Source organism: Astatotilapia calliptera, chromosome 18 (assembly GCF_964374335.1).
Source record: "Astatotilapia calliptera chromosome 18, fAstCal68.1, whole genome shotgun sequence".
Lineage (NCBI taxonomy): Eukaryota > Metazoa > Chordata > Actinopteri > Cichliformes > Cichlidae > Astatotilapia > Astatotilapia calliptera.
This window is the reverse complement of record NC_137439.1, coordinates 9,225,887-9,232,764: the sequence shown is the minus strand read 5'-3', so window position 1 is coordinate 9,232,764 and position 6,878 is coordinate 9,225,887. Positions and strand designations below refer to the sequence as shown.

Below are 6,878 nucleotides of genomic sequence, written 5' to 3'. Positions count from 1 at the left end.
AGGCTGCTCTCTTCAGCCCATACATGGTAGCTGTGGGATAAGGTTACTGCAACAATTTTGGCCCGCACTCCCTAAACTCTTTGGAAGTAGCGCGGTGTCGCCTCTGACCCTCAGTTTAAACTCTATTAGACCGGTGATACAAACCTGATTTGCAGAATGGACATTTCAGGAACCACCTATCTTCACTTTTGGAATAGTTTGAAGAATCACTAACTATAGGAGTATCCAGACACCTAGCCTGTGTACCTTTTCTCAGCTTCACCCCTCTTTTCCCCTCAGTTCTTTTCCCTCTGTCCTTCACCCATCTCCTGCATACCCCACTCCCTCTCCTTCTTTCTCCCTCTCCCTCCTTCCCTTTCTTTGCTTGGCTGTTCCAGGACTGATTTATTTATCTCAGAACCGCAGAGCTAGAGGGAAAGCACCGGGATATATTTGTCAGCTGCTGAGGTTGGACCTGCTTCACGGTAGATGACTTAGGCTCTCTGTTTGGGTTTACCTGCTCACACCTGCACCTCCTGCCTCCTCAGCATCATTGTGTGGCGGTTTGATATCTCTCCTTCCAGGATAGATGGACTTCACCTGTGAACCACTTTTCTCGATTCCTTTTTATTGGAGCTAACGTGAGTTGCAAGTATGATTTTATCTCTGCTGGTTTAATCTTATGTCTGCTATCCTAAATTCTAAGTCAGCACATCACATATAAACAGATTACATGATTGCAAATTCCTTTATTTTTATGAAACGTCAGTCATTTAGCATAAACATATAGAGGGCAACAATGCTTAAAGATACCGGTAACTTTCTGCTTGTTTGATTAAGTAAACTTGGCATTGTGCGCAATCACCAAATGATGCGCCGTCAAATTGGATGTCATTTTTAAAATGCTGAACAGATATTTGTAGGCGAAATGCTTTGTAATAAGACCTCTTTAGCTCAATGACCATCTGTATAATGTTTCTAAGACTTTGATTTGATTATATTTTTAGAGGAATCTTTATTTATAGTTTCAGAGTGGTACAAAACACTCATAGATGACTGTTACTCCTGTAGGTGGTTGTGTTTGCAGGTTCACTGACTTTAACAACAGTCCTATAGTTTAAATGTTCTCTTTATGATTGGAAGACGTCCTTCATTGTCCCTCCTTTTCTGTCATATGCCCATGAATGGAGGCAAACTTTACCTCCAAAACACAAAACTGAACAGTCTTCAGATGGTGTCTAGCTTACATTTTCTTCATAGCCGAGTCTGCTTCTTGTTAGTTTTGCACTTATGTCTCAAGTAACCACATGGGTATTAGCATTCCAAGCCCCAGATTATAGCTGTATGGTGGTATGCAAGTGCAGCTGATCTGATGAGTATGTGCTGGGCCAGTGTGTTGTTCCGGCATCGGCCGGCATCATTTCTCCACAGTTTTGTTTTTATAGCATGTGTGCCTCTGTGAGGGGTGGTGGGGGGAGCATGTGATGCCATACACCAGTTGTTTGGTGCTCTGCACCTGCTGCACTCATCAAAGTGAACAGACAGGTTTACTGGCCGGCCCCAGGCTTGACCCTGTGCCACTGGACTCTGTTCATCCACAAATGAGAATTGAGATTGGCTCAAACCTCCAAGTGTTACGAGCTTATGTGTAGGCATTTACCCAGTTAGCAATACATGCATACATACATACTTTGTTCTGTTTTATTGGATACGTGTTTGATCTACTTTGAAGAACAGCAAGGGTTTATAGTGTGTTTCATCTCTAGAAAACAAATATTCAAATTAGAAGATTGATTTGTTTCTTTCAAGGAAGCAAAAATTTCATGTTTCTAAAAAATTATTTTTCTTTTGAACACTGAGTCAAAATAACACACCAGATAAATATTTGTTAACATGCAGATATTATCCGACAGGACATATATCTGCCGATACACTTGCTCTCTGATGTATCCATCGGTGTGTGAATGGTAGATAGAAAGCAATTCTGCATAAGAAGGGCTCGTGTGATTGGGTAAATGAGACATGCTGTATAAAGCGCTGTGAGTGCTCTGGGAGAGTAGGGAAGTGCTATACAAGAATTGCAGGTTGACTGACTTTAACAACAGATTTCCATGCTTTTAAGCATAACTTCTCATAACTTTATCAAAGGGAAAGGATTTCTCTGGTGTGCATTAATCTTAGCTGTAGTCTAGGCTAATTAGAGCCATTTCTACTTCTTTAAAATCCTTTCATCACTCTTCTGCAGCCTGAATGAGAAACTTTCCTGACCCCTGTCTCCTCAGCTCAGCATGATTTGTGATTGTGCTGTCTGCTGTCCGCACTGTGTTAGGCAGCTATCCATTCTGGGTCTTCTAATAGTCTGGCTTTACTCTAATTGTATGATTAATGTTTAGGTTAAGGGTGATAGAAACCTCTGAAGTTGGCCAATGCATGCAAATTAATAAATGAGTTCTTTAACACAAGATCTCTGTAGATACTCAAGTGCCATGGATAATCTCTGACCGATTTTTAGCATGTGATTATGAGTGAAAAGGGAATTATTGTGCTCCTTTTCAGCTCTGTATTTTTATTCTTGGCCCCTTCTAAAGTAGTTTTGTGTGATTCATAGTTATAAATAATCCTATTTTTATCTCTTATTCGACCCCAGTGCAGTCTCTTGTTTCTTCAACACTCTGAAACAAGCCCTTTCAGCTCCTTTCCCCCTCCATTTAAGCTAACTTTCTTCTGATTGGCTGTCATTTGTAAACATAAAGTTTGTACACCATAGAGCTGGGGACTTCGGTGCCAGAACTGTGTGCCTAAGGTGTCCATATTAAGGATATCCTCTCTTACTGATATCGTGTTCTTGCTTCATAATGTTTTACAACTCATAACTGAGGGTTTGTCGCCTTTGTTTTGGTCATTTTATTGTCTGCAATCACGTTGATTATAGTCAGTCTGAATCTCCAGTAGTGTAACATGGGCTTTAATAAGAGCAGTGGCTAATCATGGAGTCTGTCTCAGCTCAGTTGTCTGCTCTTTATCCAGCAAACAGTAGAGAAGCTGCAGAAATGGATCTGCATTAATGCAAAGTACAAAAGTAACTATGCACTGTATCTAATTGAACTGATGTGTCTCCTTTGTCTGCTCATGAGTTGCCTTAAGCTACCTCGTAATGTTGTATAATGTGAAGACAACGGACAATGTACCCCTAAAGAAAGGATAGCCAAATCATTAAGTAATCATTTCTCGCGTGAAATCGTCCTCCTCCTCTGTTACTGATTCTCTCTCGGTCTCCATCTCTGTTTTGTTTTCCTCCCTCTCTACTGCTCTGAGAGTTGATGAACTCTAGTGTCTCTCCTCTGCATCGACCTCTGTGCTCATCAATATCCATATAAGAGCAGAGCGGGCAGATTTCTGTGTTGAGCGTCAGGCAGAGCTGATGCAACTCAGCAGAGAGGAACACAGATGTGAATCTAAAGAGGGAATGCCAGAGTAAATGTTTAAGGAAGGAGGAAGCATGAAAGTTCCAGCAGTGCTCACTCTGCTTCTCATTTGACCTGTGTGTGCATCTTGTACGTGTGTGTACATGTGTCTACATAAGCACATGTATCTCTATGTGATTTAGTGCACAATAGCTAATCAAAAAGGAAGAAATTCTCCTAATAAAGGCAGGCCAACCTTTATTAGGCAGGCCAACCTTTATTAGGCAGGCCAACTTTGAGCATATTGTCTGCTGCTGCTGGAAGTGCAAAGTAGCATGTAGATATAATCAACATTTTTCTGCAATGAAACAAAAGCTTTTTGCTGTTCTACAGTAAGCACCAGATGTGTTGTAATCTTGTTTTTTTTACTACTCTGGGAAAAGTTCTGGGAAAAGAAAATGACAGAATTAATTTATTCATGTGGACTAAAACAAGATGTGAGTAGTTAGCGGGAGCAGAGATTCATATGCTGTACAGAGTATTAGAGAACCTGAAAAACAATGCTGAGCAAAGTAACCCATCTGCAGTGTGACATCACAACGACGTTGTGAAGAAACATAGAGGAAAAAAAGAGAGCGTCTTAACGTTTAAATTTAAATGTCTGGTTTAGAAAAGAGTCACACAGGGACCAAGCTGTGCTTGTGGCCACAAGAGGAGGCTGACTGCTGTTTCTATGTAATTATCTTTTAAATCCAGATTAAAAATAAAATCTTGTGAATAAAAAGTACAGATTTATGAACCATCCATCCATTTTTTTCTCAGGTATTGTTCTTGGGTCACAGGGAAGTTGTAGCCCATTCCAGCTCATATTTGACTAGATGCACCCTGGACATGAAGATAATTTAGTACCAACCATTAACCTAACATATATACTGGTGGACTGTGAGGCAGGGCCAGAGGATTTAATTTAAAAAGAATCAAGTTTGTAACCCTGGATCAGTTTTAGCTGCTGGTTGCTGATAGTTGTTTGTTGTTCATCACTTTTTGGCAAAATTAACTCCAGGGTCAAATCAACCAAAGCAACAGACAGTACACAAGAGAGGTAAGGAAGAGGAGTGGACAGAGACAAATGTCTCATCCCTCAGAGACGAGTGTCAAGGATGAAAGGATAGCAGCAATGGCGAAAGGGAAAGTTTCAATAGTGATAGTGAGACCTGCTACAATGTCTGGTTTGGAGACGGAGGCACAGGCAATATCGGAGCTTGAGAAGGAGAAGAAGGTGGCACAGCTGAAGATAGTAAGAGGGACCAGGAGGGTCAGTGGTAGAAATGAGTATGTCAGAGGGACAGCTCAGGTTCAGTAGTTTGGAGACAAAGTTAGAGAGTGAAGGTTGAGATGGTTTAGACATTGGCAGAGGAGGAAAAGTGGAGACACTAGACAAAAGATGCTGAAGACGGAGCTGCCCGACAGGAGGAAAAGACCAGATTCACGGTTGCAGTGAAGGATGACATGTAGAAGAGGATGCTAAGGGTCAGGTGAGATTGAGGCAGATGATCCACTATGACGACAACAAAATATATAGAGTGTAAAGGAAATTTGGGGAATGATTTCTCTGTTTAGTTAATCAGTGTGTATAATGATTTTTTTATTGTGTCATTATGGTTAATATTTGGAATCATTTAATCATTTTTTTCTTTATAATGTTGACACATAGCAGTTTAAACTCACCAAATGACTTCATGGAAATTATTTTTCTTTAACTCACTAAAGTGGCTGCAGATTGTGATGCAGTGCAGCAGGAATGGTATGCACGGGAATTAAGTGCTTGTTTTTGTGAGTTGAAATATTGTCTTTAACTCGGAATGCAAAAGCACAACGTTGTACTCGACACAAGCCCCCCATAAGTATCATCACAGAAAGTTTTAAGCCCAGTAAAGCTAAGGCTGTCAAAACAGATTCAAACAAACTATCCTATGGTGTTGCTGTCTGTAGGAATACCTCCAAACTTAGCTAAAACTCTTTATATCCAGCTTGGGCTTCTCAGGTCAAGCGTGATTAGCAGAGAGATGCTTTGATGCTGAGTCATGCAGGGATTTGTTAAGTGGTGTTTACATGATGTTCTGGGTGTTGAGTTTTATTGAAGGTTGCATGACAGCGTTTGTACATCCTGTGCTGAAAAGTGATGAAATTGTAGAGCAAAGTTTCACATTGTGTCTTCCACCTAACAGACCGTGAGACCACCAAGTGGTCTGAATGTGCACATCCATCCCTTTAATGTCGCTGACGGCCTGTTAACATCAGAGTTTTGTTGCTATGATTTATTTACAGATAATGTTTTGGCAGGATATCCTAATTTCAAAAGTGAAGTATTTTTTTTAATTTAAAATTTCGATTTGCTGATATTGTGCATTAAGAAAGCTCATTTATTGTACAAATGCACTAAAAATTGTACAAAAATTGCATAAGTGAGATATTTACAGCTGACCTTTTAAATGATATCCTCATATAAAATTAAGGAGACACTTCTTTATTGGGTTACTGTAAATTCTGAATGATAGAAGAGGATTGCAAATCAGATCTTAAACCTGAGCGCTGGTCGTGATGTCTGACACGAGTTCCCATCTTGTCATCAGCTCATCCACCCGTAGTCCATCTTTATTACTTGGAAAGCTTGAAGTATTACATCCCCTGCCACTGTGGTTTACTTCTAAGAAAAGCCTTATGAATGACGTCTGGCAGATTTTGAAATGATAAATTTGTATGCAACCAATGAGACAGAGAATGAGTGAAAGAGGATGTCTTGTGTTTGTTGCTACTGGAAGTGGTGGAGAAACCGATAAGACAAAGTGAAATAAAATGAATGCAATAAAGAGTAGAAGAGAGAGAAAGACATGGAGAATGAGAAGGAGTTGTTGGGAATGAGTGGGAGAGACAAGAGGAGTGTGTGAGGCAGATGCACGGATGGCAAATCTGGGGAAGGAAAAGAAGGAATGGCAAGGAAAACAAGATAGAGCAGCGGGGAGAAGGCGTGGAGATGGTCCCTTGATAAACACAGGCAGGCTGCCTGACGGGGTGACCTCTCTCCGAGGCAGCCACTCACAACACATGTTGCCTTATTAGGGGCGTCTACAGGGTGCAGAGGCAGACTGGAGGAGGTGGGGGTAGTTTGTGTGTGAAAGGGTGAGAAAACGCATCACGCAGAGAAGACGAGTGAGTAAGCAAGTGATTCCAAAACTGTGTAACAAGATTTTGTTTTTAAATCAGGTCACCGATCGTTAAAAACAACTTCATCCTCTGTTATCTACAGGAAACACTACAGGCTGCATACATCCTTGCTCCAGGTGCTCTACACATTGTGATTTTAGGGCTTTTTATGCCTCGTACATTGCATCACATATAAGCATTTATTGTCACAAATAGCAGAGAATGATTGAAACTGTGGCCCACAAACAGCTAAGAAATCTCACATGACTAATTCTGAATTTTGAGGTGTTT

The 6,878-nt window shown here is 40.7% G+C and overlaps 1 protein-coding gene across 1 annotated transcript in view; it reads left to right on the top strand.

Annotated features, from left to right (window-relative positions):
• Positions 1-6,878, top strand: part of LOC113011185 (supervillin) — a 56,076-nt gene continuing 49,198 nt past the window's right edge. Inside the window, exon 1 of the mRNA XM_080292500.1 lies at positions 1-620. The gene's annotated coding sequence lies outside the window, so the exon portion shown is untranslated. The remainder of the gene's footprint in view (positions 621-6,878) is intronic.